At 40.3% G+C, this 12,505-nt stretch overlaps 1 protein-coding gene across 5 annotated transcripts in view; it reads right to left on the reverse strand.

Annotated features, from left to right (window-relative positions):
- The window catches only part of KLHL31 (kelch like family member 31), a 196,554-nt gene that overhangs the window by 124,018 nt on the left and 60,031 nt on the right, over positions 1 to 12,505 (reverse strand). For all 5 annotated transcript variants that reach the window (XM_042939071.1, XM_042939070.1, XM_042939069.1 and 2 more), the window contains exon 2: positions 16 to 173. The gene's annotated coding sequence lies outside the window, so the exon portion shown is untranslated. The remainder of the gene's footprint in view (positions 1 to 15; positions 174 to 12,505) is intronic.

Consider the following 12,505-nt stretch of genomic DNA (forward strand, 5'->3'; position numbering starts at 1 on the left):
TGTGTTCTTTGATACCTCACATGTGATATCGACATCATTACGGTCATGGTATAGTTGAACAGAGTGAGGTTTGCGACCAGTCCCTGACTCTGCAGTGATGCACAGGGAGGTCTGCGATGAACACACGCTCTGGCGTACAGGCAGGTGGAAAGATGTCCACTTTGGCAGCACTTCTTGTGAAAAAAAAAAAATCAGAGGATTACAATTGACCACAAGCTTTTAATAGACACTAAGAGTGTGAAATGGCTGTGAAGCATTAATGTGATATTAGGCTGCAATAATGGAGAAATGGATCAGGGAAAATTAATGTTCTAAATTAGTCTTCATTACTCAGGTGATGTGTTAGGCATTGCTTTGCCCCTTGGCACACTGGGAAATTATTCTGCATCCTGAAGGAAATGTCTGGAATGAAGAGAACTTCAGAAGCTGTGCATATTGGGCCTGTCTGAAGCAAAGTATCGAGAGAGGACTTAGGATAGATGAAACTCCTGTGTCAAGTGTTTTGGGGGTTGTTGTGCAACAAGGGGATTCAGTAAAAATTCTTGCAACATAACAAGGCCAAATTTGGGCCCCATGGGTGGAAGTCCAGGGAAATATTAAAAATAAGAAAGGAAAATTCCGGTAACAACTGGGTTCTAATGATGAAACAGGATCCTAATGATGAAAAGGAGCCAGTTCCTTATGAGGGGAAGCGGGGAAATAAAAGAAGCTATAGGATTGGGTGAGGTAGGAGGGACTATCGCTCTGGCTGGCCCTTGCACTAGATCATGTCTGATATCTTTCCAACTCTATGATTCTATGATTTCCGTAGGTACTGGGCTTAGTCCTCCTGTCACCTCTCAGCTCACTGGTTAGAATCTTAGTTATCACTTCTACTTAAATTCCATTCAGCTTTTTTAGAATGGGAAACTATTTTGATTTTTTTTTTTTAAATTCTTAGTTTTCACCCATAGATCTTCAGCTTCGAATGTGTCAGAAATAAATCAAAGAAGTTCTTTATTCTATGGTTTACATAAAGCTAATAGAGGACCACTTCCATGTGATCCTTCCTGTTTCCACCTCCTTGATTGCAGTCAAGGGCCAGGGCATTCAACTGTCACCTTAGTAGAATGATAAAAATCAGCTGATATCAGTATTTATGATGATACTTATATGATTATGGAAAGGTCCTTCAAGAAGTAAGAAGGAATGACCTGGGAACCTTGTTAAAAATCAGTTTTGATAAGGTAGGCCTGGGGTGGGGCCCGAGATCCTGTTTTTCTTTTCTTTCTAACGTTTATTTTTGAGAGACAGAGAGAGATAGAGTGCAAGCAGGGGAGGAGCAGAGAGAGAGGGAGACACAGAATCTGAAGCAGGCTCCAGGCTCTGAGCTGTCAGCACAGAGCCCGATGCCGGGCTGGAACTCACTGACTGTGAGATCATGACCTAAGCTGAAGTCGGACACTCAACCCACTGAGCCACCCTGGTGCCCCGATTCTGTTTTTCTAACAAGCTCACAGGTAATGCTGATATTGCTGGTCCCAGGGCCACACTTGGAGTAGCGAGGATTTAGAATGCTTGGGCTACTCAACATCTGAAGGAAAGGGTTTGTTAAAAAGGCAATAGAAGCCATTCTATCAGAACACGTTCAATGTTCCAATACCAAATCCACCAGGACGAAGTCCACAACCTTTCTTTCTTTGCCTTGTTAAAATGGAACAGCCCCTCCTTCTAAACCCCTCTGCTGGTGCTTTGGGTTACAGACATAGCCATCTGTTCAGGAACCTTGCTGTATCAATTCTTCCTACTCTCCTGTACCCCCCCACCCCCATTTCTGCTGGCCAATTTCTACGTATATTTAATGGTACACAAACTCTTCTATTTAAAACAAGTGCAACAAAACAAATCTTTCAATTTTGTCCATATTTTCTCCAGATAATGCCATATTTCTCTTCACTTCTTTATAGGCAACCTTCTCAGATGTATTGTGTGTATTTATATCTGTAGCCTCTATCATGTTGCTTCCCATTTTCTCCCCAAATCAATCCAACTAAGTTTCCCTGTTTGCCCTTCTACCAAAGTGCTAGTGCCAAGGTCATAAATAACCCCGAGTAACTAGTTTTTTGGACATTTGTCAGAGCCTGACCTTTCTGAATTATTCCACACAGTTGACCAATCACTTCTACTAAAATTTTTTTCTTCCTATTGGTTTTGACTTTTCTCCAATTTCTCTGGTCTTGTATTCTCATTTTCCTTTTCTTGAAGAAGATCTTCTGTGGAACTTTTGAAGATCCAAGTGCTTCAGAGCTGTCCTCGACCTCTTCAATCCTCAAAGCTGCATTTGGCAGATGATCTCAGACATCCTTAGATATCTCACAGGCTCCTTAAAATTCATTATTTCCAGGATTAAAGTCATCTTTTCCCTCAAAATATGTTCTTTCTACAATATTGCCTTTGGTGGTATACAAGCCATCACTCATCTAGTTCTATAAAGGGTGAACTTGGGATCATTATTTGCCTCTTCCTCACCACCCTGCACCCCTGTATCCACATCTTATAATTCACCATGTCCTGTTATTACATATCTGTAATATATTTCCCACTGCTTCCATTATGGTCCTGGCTATCATCATCTCTCACTTGAACCATTATGAAATCTCCCAAAATGGCTTTCCCGTGTCTACTCTTGCTTCTCTCCAATCTGTCCTTAACACAATGTAACCAAAGTGATATTTTCAAATCTGGTCATGTAACTTCCCTGCAGAAAATTCAATAGCTTTCCATTTCCTCAGGATAAAGTCCCAAATCTCTCTCTGGCTTACATTGCCTTTCAGCCACCTGATCCCTGTTTTCCTCTACAATATCTTCATGCTCTAGCAAAGCCAGTCCTCTCCAAGTACCTCAAATATACCACCTCTCTCTCTGGCCTTAAGTCATCATACTTGCTCCCGAGGTGCCATCTATTTCCCCTTCCACTTCACAGTTCAACAACCCCTCATTGGACTAGAAGTGCCATAAATAACAAAAGCTAGCATGTACTTACTCTGTACCAGGTAACTGTTGTAAGTAGCTTCTACGATGGTCCCCAAATGATCTCTGCCTCCTGGGATTCATAGCATTAAATAATCTCTTAGCTTTCCGCAACTTACTTCTAAACAATAGAATACCTCAAAGTTGAGGGACTATGATTTCTATGACTAGATTGCAAGAGATTCCTATTTCCACATTAAAAGAAGACTTTCTCTATTCCTGTCTTTAATGAAGCTCAGTGCAACATCTGAAATACCCAGGCAAGGAACAACCTCTAGAAAATGAAGCCCTTAGTCCAACATTCCCCCAAAGATGTGAATCCTGCCAACACCCCTGCATGAACTTTCAAGTGGATCCTTCTTCAGTTGAGCCTTCAGATGAGACTCAACCTTGGCAAATATCCTGGATAAGCACCAGCAGGTGGTTAACACTGCCATGACCTCTGGCCAAAGCCATTAGCCTGGAAATCAAGCTCTGTATGTTGGTCAAAGCTTGAGAGAGTGCTTCAGTTAAAATCAAGGAGGAGGAATCTACTAAGGACTAGTTTTTTTCCTTCTGTCGCCTTTGTTTCTGGCACCAAGGATCCCCAGTGTGCACCGATGTTGTATTTTTAACATGTCAAAATCTGTCAGTTCAAATGTGTTGTCCACAGTTGTGTGTGGCCTTGGCTGACATGAAGCTGCTCTGTGAGGTTTGCTTATTAGCTAATTACTTAGTAATCAAACCGTGCAGTACTTTGTGCAGTACTGTGATTTCACAGTTAAGCTTGGATCTCTGATCTACTGAAACTGTGAGATAATAAATGTGTATTGTTTCAAGCTGCTAAGTTATGCAGCAGTAGGTAACTAACCCTTCCATGTACCTTTCATGGATAAGCTAACATAATCCTCACAACATTTTTACCAGCTAGGATTCATGTTTTATAGATTAAAAAAGTGAAGAACTCTTAACTTATCCTAGATCACATGCTGGTAAGGGATGGAACCAGAATTTAGACCCACATGGTCAGGCTCCATGGCCCATGCTTTTAATCACTTCATTTTGCATGAAACAGTGACTGTATCTGATTTGTGTATAACTCTAGTCCCAACCAACAACACAGCATTTGACACACACTAGTGATCAATAATTGGTTAATTGATTACTTAATTTAGAAAAGTGCTAAATGAGTGATGAATAAATTTTGGGTTTGTTCATGCAAAAGAATTTTAGAAGAGTATTCTCAGTTATAATTGAGTCTCAAAGGCTTTTTTTCATTTTGTAGTATGCAGGCATAGAATGGGCTACATGCTCATTGACTGAAAATTATAGGTGCATACCAGCAGCATTTTTCACAGAACTAGAACCAACAATCCTAAAATTTGTATGGATCACAAAAGGCCCTGAATAGCCAAAGCAATCTTGAAAAAGAAACACAAAGTTGGAGTGATCACAATCCCATATTTCTAGGCACTTGTACCCCAATGTTTATAGCAGCACTTTCAACAATAGCCAAATTATGGAAAGAGCCTAAATGTACATCAACTGATGGATGGATAAAGAAATTGTGGTTTATATACACAATGGAATACTACGTGGCAATGATGAAGAATGAAATATGGCCTTTTGTAGCAACATGGATGGAACTGGAGAGTGTTATGCTAAGTGAAATAAGTCATACAGAGAAAGACAGATACCGTATGTGTTCACTCTTATGTGGATCCTTAACAGAAACAGAAACAGAAACTTAACAGAAGACCATGGGGGAGGGGAAGGAAAAAAAAAGTTAGAGAGGGAGACAGCCAAACCATAAGAGACTCTTAAAAACTGAGAATAAACTGAGGGTTGATGGGGGGAGGGTGGGAGGGAGGGGAGGGTAGGTGATGGGCATGGAGGAGGGCACCTGTTGGGATGAGCACTGGGTGTTGTATGGAAACCAATTTGACAAATTTCATATAAAAAAAAGCTGTAGTAGTCAAAATGGTATGGTATTGGGACAAAAATAGACACATAGATCGGTGGAGCAGAATAGAAAGCCCAGAAAGAAACCCACAACTATATGGTCAATTAATCTTCAACAAAGGAGGAAAGGATATACAATGGGGGAAAGACAATCTCGTCAACAGATGGTGCTGGGAAAACTGGAGAGCCACATGCAAAAGAATGAAACCGGACCACTTTCTTATACTATACTCAACAATAAACTCAAAATGGATTAAAGACCTAAATGTGAAACCTGAAACCATAAAAATCCTAGTAGGGAGCACAGGCAGCAATTTATCTGACATTGGCCATAATAACATCTTTCTAGATATGTCTCCTGAGGCAAGAAGATAAAAGCAAAAAGAAACTATTGAGATTACAGTAAAATAAAAAGTTTCTGCACAGTGCAGGAAACAAACAACAAAACTAAAAGGCAGACTACTGAATGGGAGGAGATATTTGTAAATGACATATCCAATAAAGGGTTAGTACTCAAAATATATAAAAAAACTGATACAACTCAACACCCAAAAGACACACACACACAAAAGACACACACACACCCCCCATGGAATATTCTTCAGCCATAAAAAAGAATGAAATCCTGCCCCTTACAAACAACATGGATAGATCTAGAGAGTATAATGCTAAGTGAAATAAGTCAGTTAAGAGAAACACAAATGCCATATGATTTCATTCATGTGTGGAATTTAAGAAACAAAACAAATAAGGGGGGGAGGAAGAGACAAACTAAAAAAACTCCCCAAACCCAGTCTTTTAACTATAGAGAACAAACAGATGGTTACCAGAGGGGAGTTGGCGGGGTGGGGGTGGGGGGTTGGTAAAACAGGTGAAGGGGATTAAGAGCACACTCATCTTGATGACACTAAGTAATATATGGAATTGCTGAATCACTATATTGTACACCTGAAACTAATACACTGTATGTTAACTATACTGGAATTAATTTAAAAATACAGGTGCATTTCAGAGTGCAAAACAGTGTAATGTAAGCATTATGTAAGCATATGTAAGTTTAAATGTTCTAAGAGTTGCTTTAGAAATTAGAAAAGGGGAACAGATGACATTAATTTAATAATATATTTTACTGAACTCAATATATCTATAATATTGTTTCAATAGACAATTGATATAAAATTATGAGATATTTTACATTCTAAATAAATACTAAGTGCTCAAAATCTTTTATATTTTCAGTACATTTCAAGTGCTGAAATTTGGATTTGCCTTATTTCAAGTGCCCAATATTAGTATTAGGCACTGCATACATGGACACTGCAGGAGTATCGACAGCCTAGGTGTATGGACAACACAGGTGTATGGACAGTGCAGGTATAAAGAAAACTTGGAAGGAAGATGCAGCCTCTGGGAGTCAACAGGGTATCTCTTATTCTTGTAAGTACTCCTTCTGTTATGATCTCAAGAGGTGCTAGAAACTATTCAAAATAAAAACTGAACTTTAGGGACAGAAGTGGTCTTAAAGTTTTTCTTTAAGTGGGACCTGGAAAAGAAATCATGACTTGTCATCTTAAACAGTAGCCTGAGAAGAGTTTAAGCATGTCCTTCATCTTCTAAAATTTAGGTTCCCAGAAATATACAGTTTCATTTCAGGCAGAAGACAGGAAAGTTTGAGAGAACAAAACTGACAGGTTTTGCATCCTAGACAGTGAGGCTGGAGAAGATTGCCCTTTGTTTAGCAAAGGCAAGGCTATAGTAAGTCTTTGGTTGTGCAGAGTCATCAAGGAGCCAGAAAGGCCAGGAGGCAAAACAGGCGATAGAAAGTGACGCTGACACTTTTTACTTCTGGCTGCTGGACATGTGAACCCCTTGCTGACGGTTGTATACTTATTTTCTACTGTATGAGATTGGGTGGCAAGCAGAGTCTGTCTCTGCCATAAAAGCCAAGAAGCCAGATGCTTAATTTGTCAGCTATGGCATGGATGGGCATAAGTCATGGGTTTGGCTCATCAGATGCCCGCACCCCAGATTAGAAATTGGGAGCTAATGATGCAAAGAAGCAGGGCAGAGAGGAAGCTGTTCTGGCCCGAGGGGGGCGGTGGGGAATGGCTGAGCCGCATCAGCAACATCTGTCTGCCACAGCAGAACTGGCAGTGGGGCCAGTGGTGGCCTCTGCGTCCAGATCTAGAGGTTTTCGGACTTCCTGCCATGGCTTCTACTGTTCTGTGGGGGCTGTGGTGTCTGGGCCTCTCCGCTCTGGCTCCAGCTGCAGAGGCTTTGTTTGTTCTCTTCCTCTCTCTGGCCTGTTTCTCTGGCCGGTCAGGAGTGAGTCCGTGGGCTCCACAGTATCCTTTCAGTGCATTTCTTTCCTCTTTAGTTACTCAGCTGACAGGCCCAGGAGCTCAGCTCCTCGGTATAATGAAATGGGGGGACTTGAGGGGGGGAAACTCAGAGAGGGCAGCCTGGAAGCAGGGAAGCACAGAGCCGGTGGGAGTCTTGAGGGAGAAGGGCTGAGTTAGGAGATGTGAGCTGTAGTCTGCAGGTGGTGGGGGCAGGGAGTCAGAAATGGAGCCATTTCTGATGCAGGGTGGCTGATGTACCTGTAACAACAAAGGTGCCTAATGATTCATTCTCAGCAGTTTGTATTTCTGCATTGTAAATACTCTCCATGGCACAAAAGTTTGAGTAAAGGCTGCTCTACATAATGTTCTGGGTGGGTGTTTTCAGTGGAAATCATAGAAAAGTCACCCGCATTGGCGCAGAGTAAAAATGACAGGAGAGTTATGGAGATGAGCTGTGAGGAGGTGAGCAGTTACTTGGAGTCACAGGTGACATACGTGAGCCTAGGTCCCTGGGTAATTCCCCGAAATCCTGGTGAGGGCATGGCTGTGACTTAGAAAGGTGAAGCCAATTTTATTTAAATATCATAAAGGCTTGGAGATGTCATCTGACATGTTAATCTATTTGTCATCACTAAGAAGGACTAGCTCAGGGATCAGTCACAGGGGACAACAGATAGTTTCTCGTCTTTATTGTGGGAGTAAATCTTTGAAAGAGGATCTGTTAGTGACTCTCTAAAACAAATGGAACACGCGGAGCCGGGTTCCTATGCCAAGAATTTTCAGATAATAGACATGAAGCATTGCCTTTTCAAGGTGACACAAAGGGATCTATTTCATTATTGTAAACACATAGGTTTTATGGAGAAAACATTGGCTAGGTAAGTCAAGCATAGAGGCGTTCAAAGGTCCCATTGAACTCTTACTTTTGGAAGATAAACATGAGGTCAATCAATGAAGTAAAAACTTTCATGGATACTATAGCCGATTCATGAATGTATGCAGCCCATTCCAAAAGCATCTACAGATGCCAATTGCGCATGGACTGTGCTCAGTATAGTTAAGAGGTTCTTGACGTAAGAGGACATTTACAAGCCACATGATCTGTTGTGACATTTTAAAAGTGGCAGTTCTGTTTTGGTATAAAGACACACTTGTAAAGGAGAAAACATATTCATTGCAAGCACTTCTAAAAGTATGACAGTTTTGGGGTGCCTGAGTGGCTCAGTCGGTTGAGCGTCCGACTTTGGCTCAGGTCATGATCTTGCGGTCTGTGAGTTCAAGCCCCGCGTCGGGCTCTGTGCTGATGGCTCAGAGCCTGGAGCCTGCTTCGGATTCTGTGTCTCCCTCTCTCTCTGACCCTCCCCCGGTCATGCTCTGTCAAAAATAAATAAAACATTCAAAAAAAATTAAAAAAAAATAAAAGTATGACAGTTTTCAAAATATATGGCATGCTTCTCCGATGATTGCAAGTGTACAGTCACTGAGGGTTGCTTTTAGACAGCAAATAATAAAAACAATCTACATATGAAAGCTGAGGACTAACACTCACTTTGGTTTGGCACTATTGAAGAGTCATCTAAAATGTAGAAGCCCCTTATTCAGGGAATTTGCTTTCCCGGCCATTGTGAGTTAAAATGATAAAATTTTCTTTATTCCCAAGTGTTGAGTGGTGTTTCTTCATTTACCTTCTTCTTGTAGAGTCCTTCCCTGACCTGTCTTCTTCCTCTTCTTCCCAAGTTGTGTTAGGTGCCTCCTTCCATGGTCCTGTGATGCCATGGATATAGCTGTCTCTTGTGGCACTTACTACATTATATTAATGTGGTTTTCTCCTCCCTGACCTGGGACATCTTAGAGGACAAGGTCTTTTTTTTTTTTTCTTTAACTTCTATATCAGTATGATGCCTGGTACATGGTCAGTGCTCAAGAAAGCTTGTCACCCTAGGGATGATCCATTTGCTTGCATTAATGACCCACTATCCCTGGAATTAAACAAGATTGAAACAAGATTAGAAAAGATGCCAAAGATTAGTTTCTCATTAGTCGCATCATCAAATTACCTTCAAAAGGTAATTGAAAGACTAAAAGTCCCTTCCATTCAATGCCCTAGACAAGTGATGGCCTCGTTCTGTCCTTCCTGCCATGCTCTTCTTTTTTCCCATCTAGCTATTCCACTAAAATATTTTTCCTTTGCCTCACCATGATCAAGAGTGAAATCATTCTGGAAGATTTAAAGAAGTTGAAAGGAGAGATGTGAGGCCTTTTCGGTAAAGTTAAATCTATCATTTTTCATTCCTGCCCCTCCCCCTTTAAAGAAGGCCAGCCATCATAAAATTTTGAAACCATAGTGGCTTGTGTTTATGCAAGTTGAGATCAATTATATGTTATCTTAAAACAGCTTTAAATTTCAAAAGCTATTTCTGAACAGAAAAATTGATTAAAATTATCTTTTGAAAGCTTGATGGCTGTCCCTGAGTCCTCTCGGGCAACACAGTGACTCCACGCTATGTGGAAAACAGCTGGAAAGAATAAGATGATCAAAACTCAGATGTTATAGGTTCCTTATTGTTTCCACTTAGGAGGTCCCTCCACATCCTCACTCAATGCATATTCATTCTTTCTTCACATATTCCAATCAAGTTGGTTCCCAGGCAGTAAAGAAGACATTCACAGCAAGAGGCGGCGGATTGATCAGATGGAGGCAAACTGATGAAAATGTGACACAGGACTTCCCAAACCCTCAGTTTTACATCATAGGGTAGGGGCACTCATTTCTGAGCACCATTGTGAGAGGACTCAAGACAGTTGTCCTGTGGACCAAATTTAGCCTTTACAATGTTTTTTGTTTTTTATTTTATTGGACTAATATATTTTTTAAACTTCTTTTTTTAATGCTTATTTATTTTTGAGAGATATAGCACAAGTGGCGGAGGGGCAGAGAAAGAGGGAGACACAGAATCTGAAGCAGTCTCCAGGCTCTGAGCTGTCAGCATTGAGCCCAATGTGGGGCTTGAACTCACCAACTGTGAGTCCATGACCTGAGCTGAAGTTGGCCGCTTAACTGACTGAGCCATCTAGGCACCCTGCTAATATATTTTTTAAATAAATGTATATTCATTTTTGAGAGAGAGAGAGAGCTCAAGTGAGGAAGGGGCAGAGAGAAAGGGGAAACAGAGGATCCGAAGCAGGCTCTGCGCTGACAGCAGCGAGGCTGATGTGGGGCTTGAGCTCATGAACTGTGAGATTATGACCTGAGCTGAAGTCGGATGCTCAACCAGCTGAGCAACCCAGGTGCCCCTTAGCCAATAGTTTTAAATAAAGACGTTTTCACAGAACAATATCTTGCTGCATAGAACAATTTCCATAGAAAGGTGGTTTCATGAACAGTCATACAATCTAGCGATACTGGCCCCGTCCATCTACGTGAGAACAACAGCTGAAGCTGAGTGGTGACTGCACCCATTAGGGCATATGCCCCCAACGCATCAGTTTCCATTGCCCACATGGGGTTTGCCCGGCACTTATCCTGGATGGTTTTCTCATTTCTCCTTAGTCATGGTAGGCAATTGAGTTTGCCACGAAGAGCTTCATATCATAGTTCATTGTCTAATTGTCTACCATTCTAAAATTAGAAGCAACTTTGTAGAAGTGACTTCTTCAGGTTTGAGATTAGACTAGAATATCCTCAGCAAGGAGTCACTTAACCATTTATAGTTTTTCAGTAACAGGGAATTCTCCATGACACCAAGAAGATATTTTCACTCTCCCTGCTCTCCCCGCCTAGAATTAGCTACTTTTATTTATGTAAAACTCAAAGTATGTTCTGTAGAAACTTTGTTCCAAGGGATGTTAAGATTGGTGTTACATAAAAGAAAAATTTCAGTAGCCAGGTATTTATTCATTTATCAGCAAAGATAAATGACTGCTTTTCTTTTCTTTTGTTTTTTTCTTTTCTTTCCCCTTTTCTTTTCCTTTCTTTCCCCTTCCTTCCTTCCTTCCTTCCTTCCTTCCTTCCTTCCTTCCTTCCTTCCTTCTAGTGAAGGACTTCTTAGACCCTTTAAAACACTTATTGTGCATTGTTAGTCTCTAAAAGGAGAATAAACATGTAGCCTTTTCTCATATATATTTGATCAAAACCTATTTTCATGGGACTACCCTGTGGCACAAGTGTTCCACGGAATAACCTTAGAAAACGCATATAGGAATTCCTAGGGACTTCCCACTTTTCTTATGTGGTCTTATACTATTTCTGAAAAGTTGGTCAGAAGCAAGATACAGCAACTTGCTCCAGAACAGAAATGGTGGCTGTGATGAAAGTGGGTTGAAATCCCAGAATCCTGTCACCTAGTAGTAGCAGAATGCATATGGAATGCACACACTGATCACTAAGTTTGGGGGTAAATGGTCTTAGTTAAACCCAAAATTGTGGAGAAGGAAAGTGTGATCACCTTAAAAAAGGAACACGGATGTTAATGGAGAATCAATGATAACAAAATATATAATAATAATAATAATAATAATAATAATAATGGGAAGTGATAAGGAGATTAAGGAGGTAATTAATGAGGGTTAGCTTTATTTTCATAAAAAGTGAAAGCACTACTTTGTTTAATGTTCATGTTTTATATAAAAGTATAATATATGTTACAAGCATATCCTTTAGAAAAGCAAGCCATACCAGGGGTTAGAGTCTCATTTTTACCTCCTGTCAAAATTAAGTCCTAACAAAAGTGAAATGGAAGAGAACAAAACAAAAATTTTTCCATTATCATCATTAAATTATCATCATTAAAGACAAGCAGGCTAGTTAATAAGTCTCCTTTTGTACTCAGAATTTAATGTTAGCTAAAATATGTATATTAATGTTTTGGGGCCATCTCAAGAAGAATAGCACGGTCATAACCACTGTCAGGTGAGGAATGCAGTAGAATAGCAGTGGAGAAAATTGGAAACTAAAGAGTGTATATTCTAAAATCCCACTCCCATATCACAGGTAGCAACATTGGTGTTTATTTCCTACTATTTGTTAGTGTCCAATGTGTTTTTTATCATTATAATCTTATTATACTTATAGTTTTTATTATAATTATTTATTATGGTAAAGTATCCATAACAAAATGCATCATTTTAACCATTTTTAGGTGTACATTTTAGTGGTATTGAGTATCTTTGCACTGTGGTGCAGCCATCACCTCTTGCCATCTCCGGAACTTTTT

This window comes from Panthera leo, chromosome B2 (genome assembly GCF_018350215.1).
Source record: "Panthera leo isolate Ple1 chromosome B2, P.leo_Ple1_pat1.1, whole genome shotgun sequence".
Taxonomy (NCBI): domain Eukaryota; kingdom Metazoa; phylum Chordata; class Mammalia; order Carnivora; family Felidae; genus Panthera; species Panthera leo.